General features: G+C 58.5%; 2 non-coding genes across 2 annotated transcripts; both read right to left on the bottom strand.

Moving 5' to 3' along the window:
* Positions 1–295: 295 nt before the first annotated feature.
* On the bottom strand, positions 296–414 carry LOC131865329 (5S ribosomal RNA). Its single transcript, XR_009364057.1, has one exon. It is a non-coding gene; the product is annotated as a 5S ribosomal RNA (ribosomal RNA).
* A 5915-nt stretch (positions 415–6329) lies between these two features.
* Positions 6330–6448, bottom strand: LOC131865328 (5S ribosomal RNA). The gene has a single exon (XR_009364056.1). It is a non-coding gene; the product is annotated as a 5S ribosomal RNA (ribosomal RNA).
* Positions 6449–15524: the final 9076 nt, after the last annotated feature.

Here is a 15524-nt window from a genome sequence, read left to right as displayed (position 1 = left end):
ATCACCGTGCACCTTGGCCAACGTGCGCGACTCGACCGAGCGCGCACTGGCCGAGGTGCACACCGATTTCACCTGGGTGCGCGCGCAGCACCTCGGGCGCACCGGGGTGCGCGCACAACGCCCGGGTTGCACCGTGGCCTGTGTGCTCGGGGCGCCTCGGGTGCGCGCTCGGTGTCGCCCCCGCGCGCGCGGTAGTGCGGGCAGCGCACCCCGGCCCGGCCCGGCCCCGACGAGAACGCAAACGGGCAAAAGGTTTATTCAAATAGCATTGCGACGCCCGGCGAAAAACTAAAAAAGGGTGCAACACCGGGACTTCCCGGGAGGTCACCCATCCCAGTACTACTCCGGCCCAAGCGCGCTTAACTGCGGAGTTCTGATGGGATCCGGTGCACTAACGCTGGTATGATCGCACCCGTTATGAGCTTGTCGCAGTGTGTACTTAGCAAACCGCGACCCACGTGCGAATCCACCCCGGCCACCCACCCCCGTCGAGGTGCACACCCTCCCTCGCGAAGTGCGCCCCGTTCGCCAAGTGTGAGCCCTGCCCGGGTGCGCGCACCTTGCTAGGGCGTCGGGTGTGCACCCGGCCCGGCCTACGTGCGTGCACCTGGACGGGGCGTCGTGTGCGTGCAGTGTCCCGTCTGCAACGCGGTGCCCACACACCACCTCGGGCGCAACGACCTGCGCTCACATGTGGGCCGAGTGCACCTTGGTGCATGTTCGGGGCGCCTCGGGTGCACGCTCGATCTTGCCCCGGTGCACCAAGGCGCTCGGTTTGCCCCGGGTGCGCACTTGGTGCAAGGTGGGCACCCAAAATAGGGATCAAGCACCAAAACACAAGTTTCGGGATGCAAAATGGGACCCAAGGACCACAAATGCGTTCCAAGACCCATGATGGGTCCACGAGAACAAAAATGTGTTCCGAGACTTAATAAACAAATATTGGGTTTTAGGAGAAGAAACATGCTCTGATGCCCAAAACGAGAATCGACCCCGAAAAGGCCACAGGCCAAAAGTGGGATGCGAGACAAAAAAAAATGGGACCCGAGGACCAAAATTGGGTTCCCAGGTCGAAGACAGGGCAACCGGACAAGAAACGACCTCTAAGGCTCGAAATGAGTCCCGACGACTAAAACTTGACAAGAAGCACCCATCAGGCACCCAACTCGACACCCATGGGATGCCGACCCACCCGGGCTTCCACCTAGCACACCTTGGCACCCACCCACCCTCGCACCCAACCTCGCACCCAACTTAGCACCTTTGAACCCACATTGGCACTCACCCTGACCCTGGCACCTTGGAACCCACATTGGCACTCACCTTGACCCTGGCACCCACCTTTGCACTCACCTTGGGACCCACCCTGGCTCCCACCTCGGCACCCACCCAGACACCCACCTTGGTTCCTTGGCACCCACCTTGGATCCTTGGCACCCACCCCGACACCCACCTTGGCACGCAACTTGGCTACTTGCCACCCACCTTGGCTCCTTGACGCCCACCCCGACAACCACCCCGTGACCTACCCTGGCTAGGGTTGGTGCACACCCACCCTGGTGCCCACCTTGGCACCCACCCCATGACCCACCTTGGCACGCACCTTAGTACCCACCCCGTTACCCACCCTAGGACCCACCCCGTGACCCACCTTGGCCAGGGTGGGTGCCTTGGTGCGCACAACTTGCCTGGGCTGCACACCAGGGCGGGCTCAAGATGGCACCCGCGTTCCGTTTTTTTCACTATCTTTCAAAACGGAAATTTTAAAATCTCGTTTTTTTTTTTTTTTTGCCTTTTCTGGAAATTAGTGAAGGCAGCGCATCAAAGGTGCGCAATGCTGGTGCGAACCCGGGAGCGCTCCGATGTGTGCTCCAAGGTGCGGCGTGCACGAAGTCCGAGCCCGGCTTGCCCCGGGTGCGCACCTCGCGTGCACCTTCGCCGGGGTGAGCACCTTGGCTGGGTTGCGCGCCCTGGTGCGCACCAAGGAGCGCTCTGAAGTGTGCTCCAAGGTGCGGCGTGCACGAAGTCGGAGCTCGGTTTGCCCCGGGTGTGCACCTCGGGTGCGCACCTCGCGTGCACCTTCGCTGCGGTGGGCACCTTGGCTGGGTTGCGCGCCTTGGTGGGCACCATGCAGTGCACGAAGTCGGAGCCCGGTTTGCCCCGGGCGCGCACCTCCGCCAGGGTGGGCACCTTGGTGCGCACAACTTGCCTGGGCTGCGCACCAGGAAGGGCTCAAGATGGCACCCGCGTTCCGTTTTTTTCACTATCTTTCAGAACGGAAATTTTAAAATATCGTTTTTTTTTGCCTTTTCTGGAAATTAGTGAAGGCAGCGCATCAAAGGTGCGCAACGCTGGTGCGAACCTGGGAGCGCTCCGATGTGTGCTCCAAGGTGCGGCGTGCACGAAGTCGGAGCCCGGTTTGCCCCGGGTGCGCCCTGGTGGGCACCATGGTGCGCACCAAGGAGCGCTCCGAAGTGTGCTCCAAGGTGCGGCCTGCACGAAGTCGGAGCCCGGTTTGCCCCGGGTGTGCACCGCGGGTGGGCACCTTGGTGCGCATGCCTTGCCTGGGCTGCGCACCAGGGCGGGCTCAAGATGGCACCCGCGTTCCGTTTTTTTCACTATCTTTCAAAACGGAAATTTTAAAATCTCATTTTTTTTTGCCTTTTCTGGAAATTAGTGAAGGCAGCGCATCAAAGGTGCGCACCTCGCTGCCCACCACGGTGCGCAACGCCGGTGGGCACCCGGGAGTGCTTCGAAGTGTGCTCCAAGGTGCTGCGTGCACGTTGTCGGAGCCCGGTTTGCCCCGGGTGCGCACCTCGCGTGCACCTTCGTCGGGGTGGGCACCTTGGCTGGGTTTGCCCCGGCTGCGCTCCGAAGCGGGGTTATTGGAGCGCCGCCTCTTTTTTTGTCGGAGCGTTTGGTGGGGTTTCTCGCATTGGCTCTTCCCAGGCCCGGTTGCCACCCTGGCGCGCACGAAGTCGGAAGTAGGGTTAATTGCCCGGGTGCGCACCTTTGCCAGGGTGGGCACCTTACCTGGGCTGTGCACCCGGGCGGGCTCAAGATGGCACCCGCGTTCCGTTTTTTTCACTATCTTTCAAAACGGAAATTTTAAAATCTCCTCTTTTTTTTGCCTTTTCTGGAAATTAGTGAAGGCAGCGCATCAAAGGTGCGCACCTCGCTGCCCACCTTGGTGTGCTCTGAGGTGCGCACCCGGGAGCGCTACGAAGTGTGCTCCAAGGTGCGGCGTGCACGTTGTCGGAGCCCGGTTTGCCCCGGGTGCGCACCTCGCCTGCACCTTGGCCGGGGTGGGCACCCTGGCTGGGTTTGCCCAGGGTGCGCTCCGAAGCGGGGTTACTGGAGCGCCCCCTCTTTTTTTGTCAGAGCGTTTGGTGGGGTTTCTCGCATTGGCTCTTCCCAGGCCCGGTTGTTGGGTGCGCTCCCACCCTGGCGCGCGCGAAGTTGGAAGTTGGGTTAATTGCCCGGGCGCGCACCTTCGCCAGGGTGGGCACCTTGGTGCGCACACCTTGGCTGGGCTGCGCACCAGGGCGGGCTCAAGATGGCACCAGCATTCCCTTTTTCTCACTATCTTTCAAAACGGAAATTTTAAAATCTCGTTTTCTTTTGCCTTTTATGGAAATTAGTGAAGGCATCGCATCAAAGGTGCGCACCTCGCTGCCCACCTTGGTGTGCTCCGAGGTGCCCACCACGGTGCGCTCCGAGGTGCCCACCACGGTGCGCAACGCCGGTGCGAACCCGGGAGCGCCCCGATGTGTGCTCCAAGGTGCGGCGTGCACGAAGCCGGACCCCGGTTTGCCCCGGGTGCGCACCTCGCGTGCACCTTGGTGCGCACACCTTGGCTGGGTTGCGCGGCCTGGTGGACACCATGGTGCGCACCAAGGAGCGCTCCGAAGTGTGCTCCAAGGTGCGGCGTGCACGAAGTCCTAGCCCGGTTTGCCCCGGGTGCGCACCTTCGCCGCGGTGGGCACCATGGCGTGCACGAAGTCGGAGCCCGGTTTGCCCCGGGTGCGCACCTCGCGTGCACCTTCGCCGGGGTGGGCACCTCGGCTGGGTTGCGCGCCCTGGTGCGCACCAAGGAGCGCTCCGAAGTGTGCTCCAAGGTGCGGCGTGCACGAAGTCGGAGCCCGGTTTGCCCCGGGTGCGCACCTTCGCCGCGGTGGGCACCCTGGTGCGCACCATGGCGTGCACGAAGTCGGAGCCCGGTTTGCCCCGGGTGCGCACCTCGCGTGCACCTTCGGCGGGGTTGCGCGCCCTGGTGCGCACCAAGGAGCGCTCCGAAGTGTGCTCCAAGGTGCGGCGTGCACGAAGTCGGAGCCCGGTTTGCCCCGGGTGCGCACCTCGCGTGCACCTTCGGCGGGGTTGCGCGCCCTGGTGGGCACCATGGTGCGCACCAAGGAGCGCTCCGAAGTGTGCTCCAAGGTGCGGCGTGCACGAAGTCGGAGCCCGGTTTGCCCCGGGTGCGCACCTCGCGTGCACCTTCGCCGCGGTGGGCACCATGGCGTGCACGAAGTCGGAGCCCGGTTTGCCCCGGGTGCGCACCTCGCGTGCACCTTCGCCGGGGTGGGCACCTCGGCTGGGTTGCGCGCCCTGGTGCGCACCAAGGAGCGCTCCGAAGTGTGCTCCAAGGTGCGGCGTGCACGAAGTCGGAGCCCGGTTTGCCCCGGGTGCGCACCTCGCGTGCACCTTCGCCGCGGTGGGCACCATGGCGTGCACGAAGTCGGAGCCCGGTTTGCCTCGGGTGCGCACCCCGCGTGCACCTTCGCCGGGGTGGGCACCTCGGCTGGGTTGCGCGCCCTGGTGCGCACCAAGGAGCGCTCCGAAGTGTGCTCCAAGGTGCGGCGTGCACGAAGTCGGAGCCCGGTTTGCCCCGGGTGCGCACCTCGCGTGCACCTTCGCCGCGGTGGGCACCTTGGCTGGGTTGGGCACCATTGAGCGCTCCGAAGTGTGCTCCAAGGTGCGCACCATGGCCCTCCAAGGTGCGCAGCATGGCGTGCACGAAGTCGGAGCCCGGTTTGCCCCGGGTGCGCACCTCGCGTGCACCTTCGCCAGGGTGGGCACCTCGGTGCGCACACCTTCTCAATGTTTTCTTGCCTTTTCTGGAAATTGGTGAAGGCAGCGCATCAAAGGTGCGCACCTCGGTGTGCTCCGAGGTGCGAACCCGAGAGCGCTCCGAGGTGCCCACGAAGTCGAAAGTCGGGTTAATTGCATTGTTTTCCCCGGGTGCGCTCCGAGGTGCGCAACATCGGTGCGCACCAAGGAGGGCTCCGAAGTGTGCTCCAAGGTGCGCACGATTCGGAGCTCGGTTTGCCCGGGGTGCGCACACCTTGGCTGGGTTGCGCACCCTTTGTGCGCTCCAAGGTGCGCACGAAGTCGGAGCTCGGTTTGCCCCGGGTGCGCACCTTCGCCAGGGTGCGCACCTTGATGCGCACGCCTTGGCTGGGCTGCGCACCTTGGTGGGCGCCATGGTGCGCACCTTTCGTGCGCTCCAAGGTGCGCACGAAGTCGGAGCTCGGTTTGCCCCGGGTGCGCACCTTGGTGGGCGCCATGGTGCACTCCGAGGTGCCCAAGATTGGTGCGCAACAAGGAGCGCTCCGAAGTGCGCTCCAAGGTGCGCAGGTGCGCGCGAAGTCGAAAGTTGGGTTAATTGTCCGGTTTGCCTCGGGTGCGCACCTTGCGTGCACCTTCGCCAGGGTGGGCGCCTTGGTGCGCACACCTTGGCTGGGCTGCGCACCCGGGCGCGCACACCTTGGCACCCGCGTTTCCTTCATTTTAAATTTTTTTTTTTTACAATCTCTCAAGTGGGAAATTCTATAATCTCAACTTTTTTTGCCTTTTCAGGAAACTTTTGAATGGAGCGCATCATTGGTGCGCTCCGAAGTGTGCTCCAAGGTGCGCACCTCTGGTGTGCTCCAAAGCTCTCTCCAGCTGCGTGCACCTGCCCCGGCTGCGCACCCGGCCCCGCCCAGCTTCGCTCACCTGTCCCGGGCGTCTGGTGCGGAACCTTAGAGTAAGAAACATCACCGTGCACCTTGGCCAACGTGCGCGACTCGACCGAGCGCGCACTGGCCGAGGTGCACACCGATTTCACCTGGGTGCGCGCGCAGCACCTCGGGCGCACCGGGGTGCGCGCACAACGCCCGGGTTGCACCGTGGCCTGTGTGCTCGGGGCGCCTCGGGTGCGCGCTCGGTGTCGCCCCCGCGCGCGCGGTAGTGCGGGCAGCGCACCCCGGCCCGGCCCGGCCCCGACGAGAACGCAAACGGGCAAAAGGTTTATTCAAATAGCATTGCGACGCCCGGCGAAAAACTAAGAAAGGGTGCAACACCGGGACTTCCCGGGAGGTCACCCATCCCAGTACTACTCCGGCCCAAGCGCGCTTAACTGCGGAGTTCTGATGGGATCCGGTGCACTAACGCTGGTATGATCGCACCCGTTATGAGCTTGTCGCAGTGTGTACTTAGCAAACCGCGACCCACGTGCGAATCCACCCCGGCCACCCACCCCCGTCGAGGTGCACACCCTCCCTCGCGAAGTGCGCCCCGTTCGCCAAGTGTGAGCCCTGCCCGGGTGCGCGCACCTTGCTAGGGCGTCGGGTGTGCACCCGGCCCGGCCTACGTGCGTGCACCTGGACGGGGCGTCGTGTGCGTGCAGTGTCCCGTCTGCAACGCGGTGCCCACACACCACCTCGGGCGCAACGACCTGCGCTCACATGTGGGCCGAGTGCACCTTGGTGCATGTTCGGGGCGCCTCGGGTGCACGCTCGATCTTGCCCCGGTGCACCAAGGCGCTCGGTTTGCCCCGGGTGCGCACTTGGTGCAAGGTGGGCACCCAAAATAGGGATCAAGCACCAAAACACAAGTTTCGGGATGCAAAATGGGACCCAAGGACCACAAATGCGTTCCAAGACCCATGATGGGTCCACGAGAACAAAAATGTGTTCCGAGACTTAATAAACAAATATTGGGTTTTAGGAGAAGAAACATGCTCTGATGCCCAAAACGAGAATCGACCCCGAAAAGGCCACAGGCCAAAAGTGGGATGCGAGACAAAAAAAAATGGGACCCGAGGACCAAAATTGGGTTCCCAGGTCGAAGACAGGGCAACCGGACAAGAAACGACCTCTAAGGCTCGAAATGAGTCCCGACGACTAAAACTTGACAAGAAGCACCCATCAGGCACCCAACTCGACACCCATGGGATGCCGACCCACCCGGGCTTCCACCTAGCACACCTTGGCACCCACCCACCCTCGCACCCAACCTCGCACCCAACTTAGCACCTTTGAACCCACATTGGCACTCACCCTGACCCTGGCACCTTGGAACCCACATTGGCACTCACCTTGACCCTGGCACCCACCTTTGCACTCACCTTGGGACCCACCCTGGCTCCCACCTCGGCACCCACCCAGACACCCACCTTGGTTCCTTGGCACCCACCTTGGATCCTTGGCACCCACCCCGACACCCACCTTGGCACGCAACTTGGCTACTTGCCACCCACCTTGGCTCCTTGACGCCCACCCCGACAACCACCCCGTGACCTACCCTGGCTAGGGTTGGTGCACACCCACCCTGGTGCCCACCTTGGCACCCACCCCATGACCCACCTTGGCACGCACCTTAGTACCCACCCTGTTACCCACCCTAGGACCCACCCCGTGACCCACCTTGGCCAGGGTGGGTGCACCCACCCTGGTGCCCACCTTGGCACCCACCCATCCTAGCACCCAGCCTGTGACCGGGCTTGGAACCCAACCTTGCACCCGTCTTGGCCAGTGTGGGTGCGCACCCATCCTGGCACCCACGTTGTGACACACCCTTTAACCCACGCACCCTAGCAGCCACGTTGGCACCCACCTTGGAACACAACCTAGCAACTTGGCACCCACCCCGTGACCCACCTTGGCATCCACCATAGCAGTCGCCCACTTGGCACCCACCTTGGAACCCAAGTTGGCACCCACCTCGGCACCCACCTTGACACTTGTGGACCCACCTTGCCACTCACCCTAGCATCGACCCATCCTAGCACCCACCCTGGCACCTTTGCACCCTAGCACTCACCCATCCTAGCACCTAACCTGTGACCCACCTTGACACTCACCCTCGCACCCACCTTGGAACCCAACCTAGCACCCACCCACCCTGACACCAACCCTAGCACCTACCCACCCTTGCACCCACCCTGTGACCCATCTTGGCACCCACCCATCCTACCACTCAACCTATCACCCACCTTCTCACCCACCTTGGCATCCACCTTAGCACCCACCCACACTGGCACCTTGGCACCCACCTCGGGCAAGGTGGGTGCACACCCACCCTGACACCCAATTTAGAACCAACCGAGCATGTTACCCACCTTGGCACCCACATTGCAGCCCACCCTAGTACCCACCCTATGACCCACATTGGCATCCACACCCTAGCACCCAGGCACCTCGACACCCGCCTTGACACGCACCCTAGCACTAAACCTGTGACCCACCTTGGAACTCACCCTAGAACCCACCCACCCTGTGAACCACCTTGGCATCCACCTTAGCACCCACCCACCTTGGCACCCACTCTAGCACTCACCCATCCTAACACCCAACTTGTTACCCACCTTGGCACCCGCCCTCGCGTCCACCTTGAAACCCACCCTAGCACCCACCCACGCAGGAGCCCACCTTGGCACCCAACCTAACACCCACGCATCCTGGCACCCAACTTGTGACCCACCTTGGAACCCACCCTAGTACCCACCTTTGAACCCACTATATCACCAACCCACCTTGGCACCCACCCTATGACCCTCTTTGGAATCCACCCTAGCACGCACCCACCCTGGCACCCACCATGGAGCGCACCCTAGCACCCACCCACCTCGGCACGCACCTCAACACCCACCTTGGTGTGCGCACTGCGCCAACCTCTCAAAGACCCTATGTGGTGCGCTCCAAAGTGTACACCTTTGGTGCGCTCCAAGGTGCGCACCTTTGGTGCACACCGAGGTGCACACCAAAGTGTGCACCGAGGTGAGCACCAAAGTGCACTCCAAGGTGCACACCAAGGCGTGCACCTTTGGTGCGGTCAATGCAAACGAATTCGGAAGTTGGGGTCGATGTCCTAATCGCTGCTGCAGACTACACGTATGAGAATCGGACAAATAGCTTTATATAGGGGAGGTGTTGCGTTTGATGGGTCGACTCCCCTGGTTGTGTGCACTGCACCAACTTCAAAGACCCTGTCTTGTTTAAGAAGTCAAAAGTTGGGGTGGATGTCCTAATCATTGCTGCAGTCTACGCATGTATGAGAATCAGACAAATAGCTTATATAGGGGAGGTGTTGCATTCGGTGGGTTGACTCCCCTGGTTGTGCGCACTGCGCCAACCTCAAAGACCCCGCATAGCAGAAGAAGTCGGAAGTCGGATTTTGGTGAGCACCAAGGCGTGCACCTTTGGTGCGGTCAACGCAGACGAATTCAGAAGTTGGGGTGGATGTCCTAATCGTTGTTGCAGGCTACACATGTATGAGAATCAGACAAATAGCTTATATAGGGGAGGTGTTGGGTTTGATGGGTCAACTCCCTTGGTTGTGCGCATTACGCCAACCTCAAAGACCTTGTTTTCGTTAAGAAGTCAAAAGTTGGGGTCAATGTCCTAATGGCTCCTGTAGGCTACACATGTATGAGAATCGGACAAATAGCTTATATAGGGGAGGTGTTGGGTTTGATGGGTCGACTCCCCTGGTTGTGCGCATTACGTCAACCTCAAAGACCTTGTTTTCGTTAAGAAGTCAAAAGTTGGGGTCGATGTCCTAATTGCTCCTGTAGACTACACATGTATGAGAATCAGACAAATAGCTTATATAGGGGAGGTGTTGGGTTTGATGGGTTGACTCCCCTAGTTGTTCGCATTACACCAACCTCAAAGACCTTGTTTTCGTTTAGAAGCCGAAAGTTGGGGTCGATGTCCTAATTGCTCCTGCAGGCTACGCATGTATGAGAATCAGACAAATAGCTTATATAGGGGAGGTGTTGGGTTTGATGGGTCGACTCCCCTGGTTGTGCGCATTGCGCCAACCTCAAAGACCCTGCATTGCGGATGAAGTCGAAAGTCAGAGTTTGGTGTGCTACAAGGTGTGGTCGAAGGTGCTCACCTAGGTGTGCACCTTTGGAGCGCAGGAAAAGTGCCCTCCAAAAGTGCGCACCTTTGGAGTGCACAAAAGTGCCCTCCAAAAGTGCGCACCTTTGGAGCGCACAAAAGTGCCCTCCAAAAAGTGCCCTCCAAAAGTGCGCACCTTTGGAGCGCACAAAAGTGCCCTCCAAAAAGTGCCCTCCAAAAGTGCGCACCTTTGGAGTGCAGAAAAGTGCCCTCCAAAAAGTGCCCTCCAAAAGTGTGCACCTTTGGAGTGCACAAAAGTGCCCTCCAAAAGTGCGCACCTTTGGAGCGCAGAAAAGTGCCCTCCAAAAAGTGCCCTCCAAAAGTGCGCACCTTTGGAGCGCAGAAAAGTGCCCTCCAAAAAGTGCCCTCCAAAAGTGCGCACCTTTGGAGCGCAGAAAAGTGCCCTCCAAAAAGTGCCCTCCAAAAGTGCGCACCTTTGGAGCGCAGAAAAGTGCCCTCCAAAAAGTGCCCTCCAAAAGTGCGCACCTTTGGAGCGCACAAAAGTGCCCTCCAAAAAGTGCCCTCCAAAAGTGCGCACCTTTGGAGCGCACAAAAGTGCCCTCCAAAAGTGCGCACCTTTGGAGCGCACAAAAGTGCCCTCCAAAAGTGCGCACTTTTGGTGCGCACCAAGGCGCTGGTTCGGTCGTTGCAGGCGAGTTCGGAAGTTGGGGTCGATGTCCTGAGCGGAGGTGCAAACTACACAGGTGTCGGAATCGGACAAATAGCTTATATAGGGGAGGTGTATGCTTCGATGGGTCGACTCCCCAGGTTGAGCGCACCGCGCCAACCTCAAAGACCCTACGGTATGGATGAAGTCGGAAGTTGGGTCCGATGACCGATTCGATTAGTAGGTATGCTCATGAGGTCGGAATTTGGGTCCGATGACCTGCCATGTGCAGGAAGGCGAATGTTGGCACTGTGCGTTGCAAGGTGCACACCAAGGTGCTGGTGCGGTCTTTTTAGTCGAGTTCGGAAGTTGGGGTCGATGTCCTGATCGGAGGTGCAAGCTACACAGGTGTGGGAATCGGACAAATAGCTTATATAGGGGAGGTGTATGCTTCGTTGGGTCGACTCCCCGGGTTGAGCGCACCGCGCCAACCTCAAAGACCCTACGGTATGGATGAAGTCGGAAGTTGGGTCCGATGACCGATTCGATATGTAGGCATACTCGCGAGGTCGGAATTTGGGTCCGATGACCTGCCATGTGCAGGAAGGCGAATGTTGGCACTGTGCGTTGCAAGGTGCGCACCAAGGCGCTGGTTCGGTCGTTGCAGGCGAGTTCGGAAGTTGGGGTCGATGTCCTGATCGGAGGTGCAAACTACACAGGTGTGGGAATCGGACAAATAGCTTATATAGGGGAGGTGTATGCTTCGTTGGGTCGACTCCCCGGGTTGAGCGCACCGCGCCAACCTCAAAGACCCTACGGTATGGATGAAGTCGGAAGTTGTGTCCGATGACCGATTCGATATGTAGGCATACTCGCGAGGTCGGAATTTGGGTCCGATGACCTGCCATGTGCAGGAAGGCGAATGTTGGGACTGTGCGTCGCAAGGTGCGCACCAAGGCGCTGGTGCCGTCGTTGCAGTCGAGTTCGGAAGTTGGGGTCGATGTCCTGGTCAGAGGTGCAAACTACACAGGTGTGGGAATCGGACAAATAGCTTATATAGGGGAGGTGTATGCTTCGATGGGTCGACTCCCCGGGTTGAGCGCACCGCGCCAACCTCAAAGACCCTACAGTATGGATGAAGTCGGAAGTTGGGTCCGATGACCGATTCGATACGTAGGCATATTGGCGAGGTCTGAATTTGTGTCCGATGACCTGCCATGCGCAGGAAGGCGGAATTTGGGTCCGATGACCGAGTTGATGGCGTGCCATGCGCAGAAAGGCGGAATTTGGGTCCGATGACCGAGTTGATGTTGATGGCCCGCCATGCACAGGAAGGCGGAATTTGGGTCCGATGACCGATTTGAAGGCGTGCCATGCGCAGAAAGGCGGAGTTTGGGTCCGATGACCGAGTTGATATTGATGGCCCGCCATGCGCAGGAAGGCGGAATTTGGGTCCGATGACCTGACATACGCATGGAGTCCGACTCGGGGGCCGATGTTCGATTCGATGACTTGCATTGTGGGTAAAGTCGGAAGTTGTGGTCTTTGACCCGATTCGATGACCAGACTTCGGCTGCTTGAGAATCGGACAAATAACTTATGTAAGGGGCTGCTGTCTCAGGGAGATCAGTAGGCTTCTGGGGTTGTAAGTCCCTTGTTATTCTCAGCAGGTGGAAGTTGTGGTGATTGACAAAGGGTTAATGCCAAGCTACAGTTGTGTGAGAATTGGACGAAAAACTTATATATGGGGGTCGGTTGAAAGAATAGCCGAGTGCCAGGAGTGCACCAAGGTGGTCTGCGGTAGACACCTCCTCCTAGGGGTGAAGAAGAGTAACCCTGCCCTCTAGTCTCAGGGAGATAGAGGTCCTACATGGACATTAGGGGTGAAGTAGAGTAACCCCGCCTTATCATTAGATGGTGAGGTTTCTTGGTGGATGCATTCTCATGGTCCCTATCTCAGTGAAGCGGAGTAACTGAGCCAATGTTGGGGATGACTCCCGGGGAGTTGTCTATGACCCGAGGACTAGGGAAGTGGAGTACCTAGGCTCTTGCGAGGAGGATGATCGGGCAATGGATTGTCCCAGTTGGGGAAATGGAGTACCCAAGATCTTGTAAGGGGGATGGCCGTGCAAGGGGCTATCTATATCGGAATGTTGGAGCTTGAGAGTTGGACAAGCTATGTGGGTTGAGTTGCAGAGCTGGAAGTCCATGTGTCTTGTGGAACAAGTGGGGTGATGTGCCGGGCACGCACCTAGGTTACCTGATGTGGGATTTGCATTGAGGTCTGGGATCTCAAGGCCCTAGAGTGGGGGTCAAATGTGGCAGTAGGGACTGGGTTCCGAAAGTGTGCTCATGTTGAGCCGAGCCATGAGGCGAGTCCAAGAGGGTGACAAAGATGGACGAGTTGCATGACCGAAAAGGGGACATGGTCCGTAGGCGAGTTGTTCTGGGAGCACAGCCGAGTTGAAGGAGAGTTCAGCGACCAAGGACATTGGATTGGATCATGGAGCGAAGAGCTTGGTGCCCAAGTAGGAGTGCAAGGTGTTTTGTCAGTCTGAGAGGCTTAGACTGAGTGTTTGCATGGAGCTGGTTATTGTGCATAGGATGTACAGGGAACCGGGTTCACCAGTGAAGCCATGTAGGCATAGGCCAAGGGCCCAAAGCAGTGTGACTTGGAGTCCTTGTTCAGGAAGGAGTTCTGAGTTGTGTACTGGGTAAGCCGTCGCAGGCTCGGGAGGGAGTCAGTGGTGCGCCAGGTTGAGTTCCGAAGGAGACAGGGTCTTCGTGGATCAGGAGTCTATCTAAGAAGCTAACGCCAGGGGCGAGGTGCAGTGGTATCTGTGCTGGTGTTTCAAGAGTGGACGTTGATCTAGGGGCAGGAACTTGTAATTGGATGCTTGGGAAGTATTCAGGGTAGTGACCAACGACAGAGTTGGAATTGTTTGTAGATCGAGCCAGGGGCCGTCTCTTCATAACAATAAAGCTATCTATTGCCCTAGTGTTGTGTTCATTGTGTGGAGATGGACAAACAGGAAGCTAGCTCAGGGAGTCTAGTCGTCCCATGAGATATGTTTGGTGCTTGAGGGTTCAGAGGAGCTGAGGGAGGCCAACATGGGGCGCCAGTGCTGTGGGAGTACTGGGCATGCTCAGGGAGTGTGCAAAGTTGGAGCCGGAGGACTTAAGGAGTTCCGGATGGGTCAGTGTTAGTAGTCAGGGTCTTATGGGGGACTCAAGAAGACGAAGGCATTGAGGAGACCTGTAAGCTTGTACCAGGGGTGCAAGGATGGTGCGACAAGACAGTGCTAGAGTAGAGTCGGGGACTTGAAGGGAGTGCTAGGAGCATCAGGATGAAAGAAACCCGTGAGAGGGTTGGCATGCACTTCTATTCCGCATGGGTGTGTGTTAATGTGGTCAGGTGGTGGACACTTGAAAAGGGTATGGCGTAGTCTGGAAACAAGAAAGGACTTGTCCGCAATGGAAGTCGTGAGTAAGGTTTGCCAGTGCCGCATGAGGTTTGACCTCCTTTGGAAGGAAAAAGCTTGTTTGGGCAGCAGGCCGGTCTAGCCCCGTGACAGTTGGTATCAGAGCATAAAAATTGGCAGGGCCAGTTAGATGAGCTGAGGTAGCTGGGCTATCAAGTGGTCAGAGGAAGACTGCAAAGGCGGATTGTGGTTTGCAGTGTCAAGGACAGGTAGACCAGGGTGGCTAGCAGGGCGTGGTCACTAAAAATGTGAGGCCAATCCAGGTAGGGATAAGGATGGTGAAGTCCGTGGTCGAGTTCCATGAGTGGTAGTCAGCTGGTTGGAGTTTGTGCCTGGGGCCGAGTTCCATCGGGAAGGGACTATGCTAGTGGAGCGACAAGGGATCAGGAGTGGATCTCTTGGTTGGGAAAATCTTGCACAGGAAGTGCCTTAGTAGTTCGAGTGGAGCGAAGTAGGCAAGGTGTGAGTCGGTATTGAACTGGGTTCAGTGCTGGAAGCAGTCGGCAGGGCCGCAAGATTTGATATGGCAGTGTCCAAGGGCAGTGGCATTTAAGACCAGTCAAAGGAGTTAGGAGCTGCGAGGAGCAGTGTGGTGTAGGATCTTGTCAAGGACGGATCCGAGGTGAAATCGAGATGGAGCTGTATGGTACAGTGTGGTGTAAGGTCTTATCGGGGATGGACCTGAGGTGTAACAATTTGGGCTGTGGATGGCGTAAGGTCATTCCCAGTGTGGTGTAGGGTTGTGTCCAGGACATGATCCGAGGTGCAAATTGGGTGGCGAAGCAGGTCCAATGGTGGAAAGCCAGTGAGGGGCCAAGTCACAAAGGAAGTCAAGGGAAAGAGGTAGTACCTTGCCCACATTGGATGTGGTTTGCAAAGGCATCGGGCACAAGAAGTTGGCTAGCTTACAAATGTTGGTGGCTTCTTTGGGTTGCAGCACCGAGGGCGCAGGGCGTTCCGTGGACAGTGCGTCAGTCAGGCAAAGTGGCACAATGGATGGAAGTGAGTTCACTGAATGTGTAGGATGTAATGCAAGAGTTGGGTGTCTTTAGGGAAGTGCACCTAAGATGTAGGATTGTGTCTGGGACATGATCTGAGGTATGGACTTGTGGCGAGTTAGGTCTGAAGGTTGGGAACCAAAGATGGGACCGTCACAGAGAAAGTCAAGGGAAGGAGAGAGTACCTTGCCCACATTGGATGTGGATTGCAGAGGCATTATGCACGAGAGGTTGGTCGGCTGAATGATGTTGGTAGTTTCTTTGGGTTGCA

This window comes from Cryptomeria japonica, unplaced genomic scaffold, assembly GCF_030272615.1.
Source record: "Cryptomeria japonica unplaced genomic scaffold, Sugi_1.0 HiC_scaffold_108, whole genome shotgun sequence".
Classification (NCBI taxonomy): Eukaryota; Viridiplantae; Streptophyta; class Pinopsida; order Cupressales; family Cupressaceae; genus Cryptomeria; species Cryptomeria japonica.
Note: the sequence above shows the minus strand (reverse complement) of the source record. Positions and strands in the feature narration are given on the sequence as shown.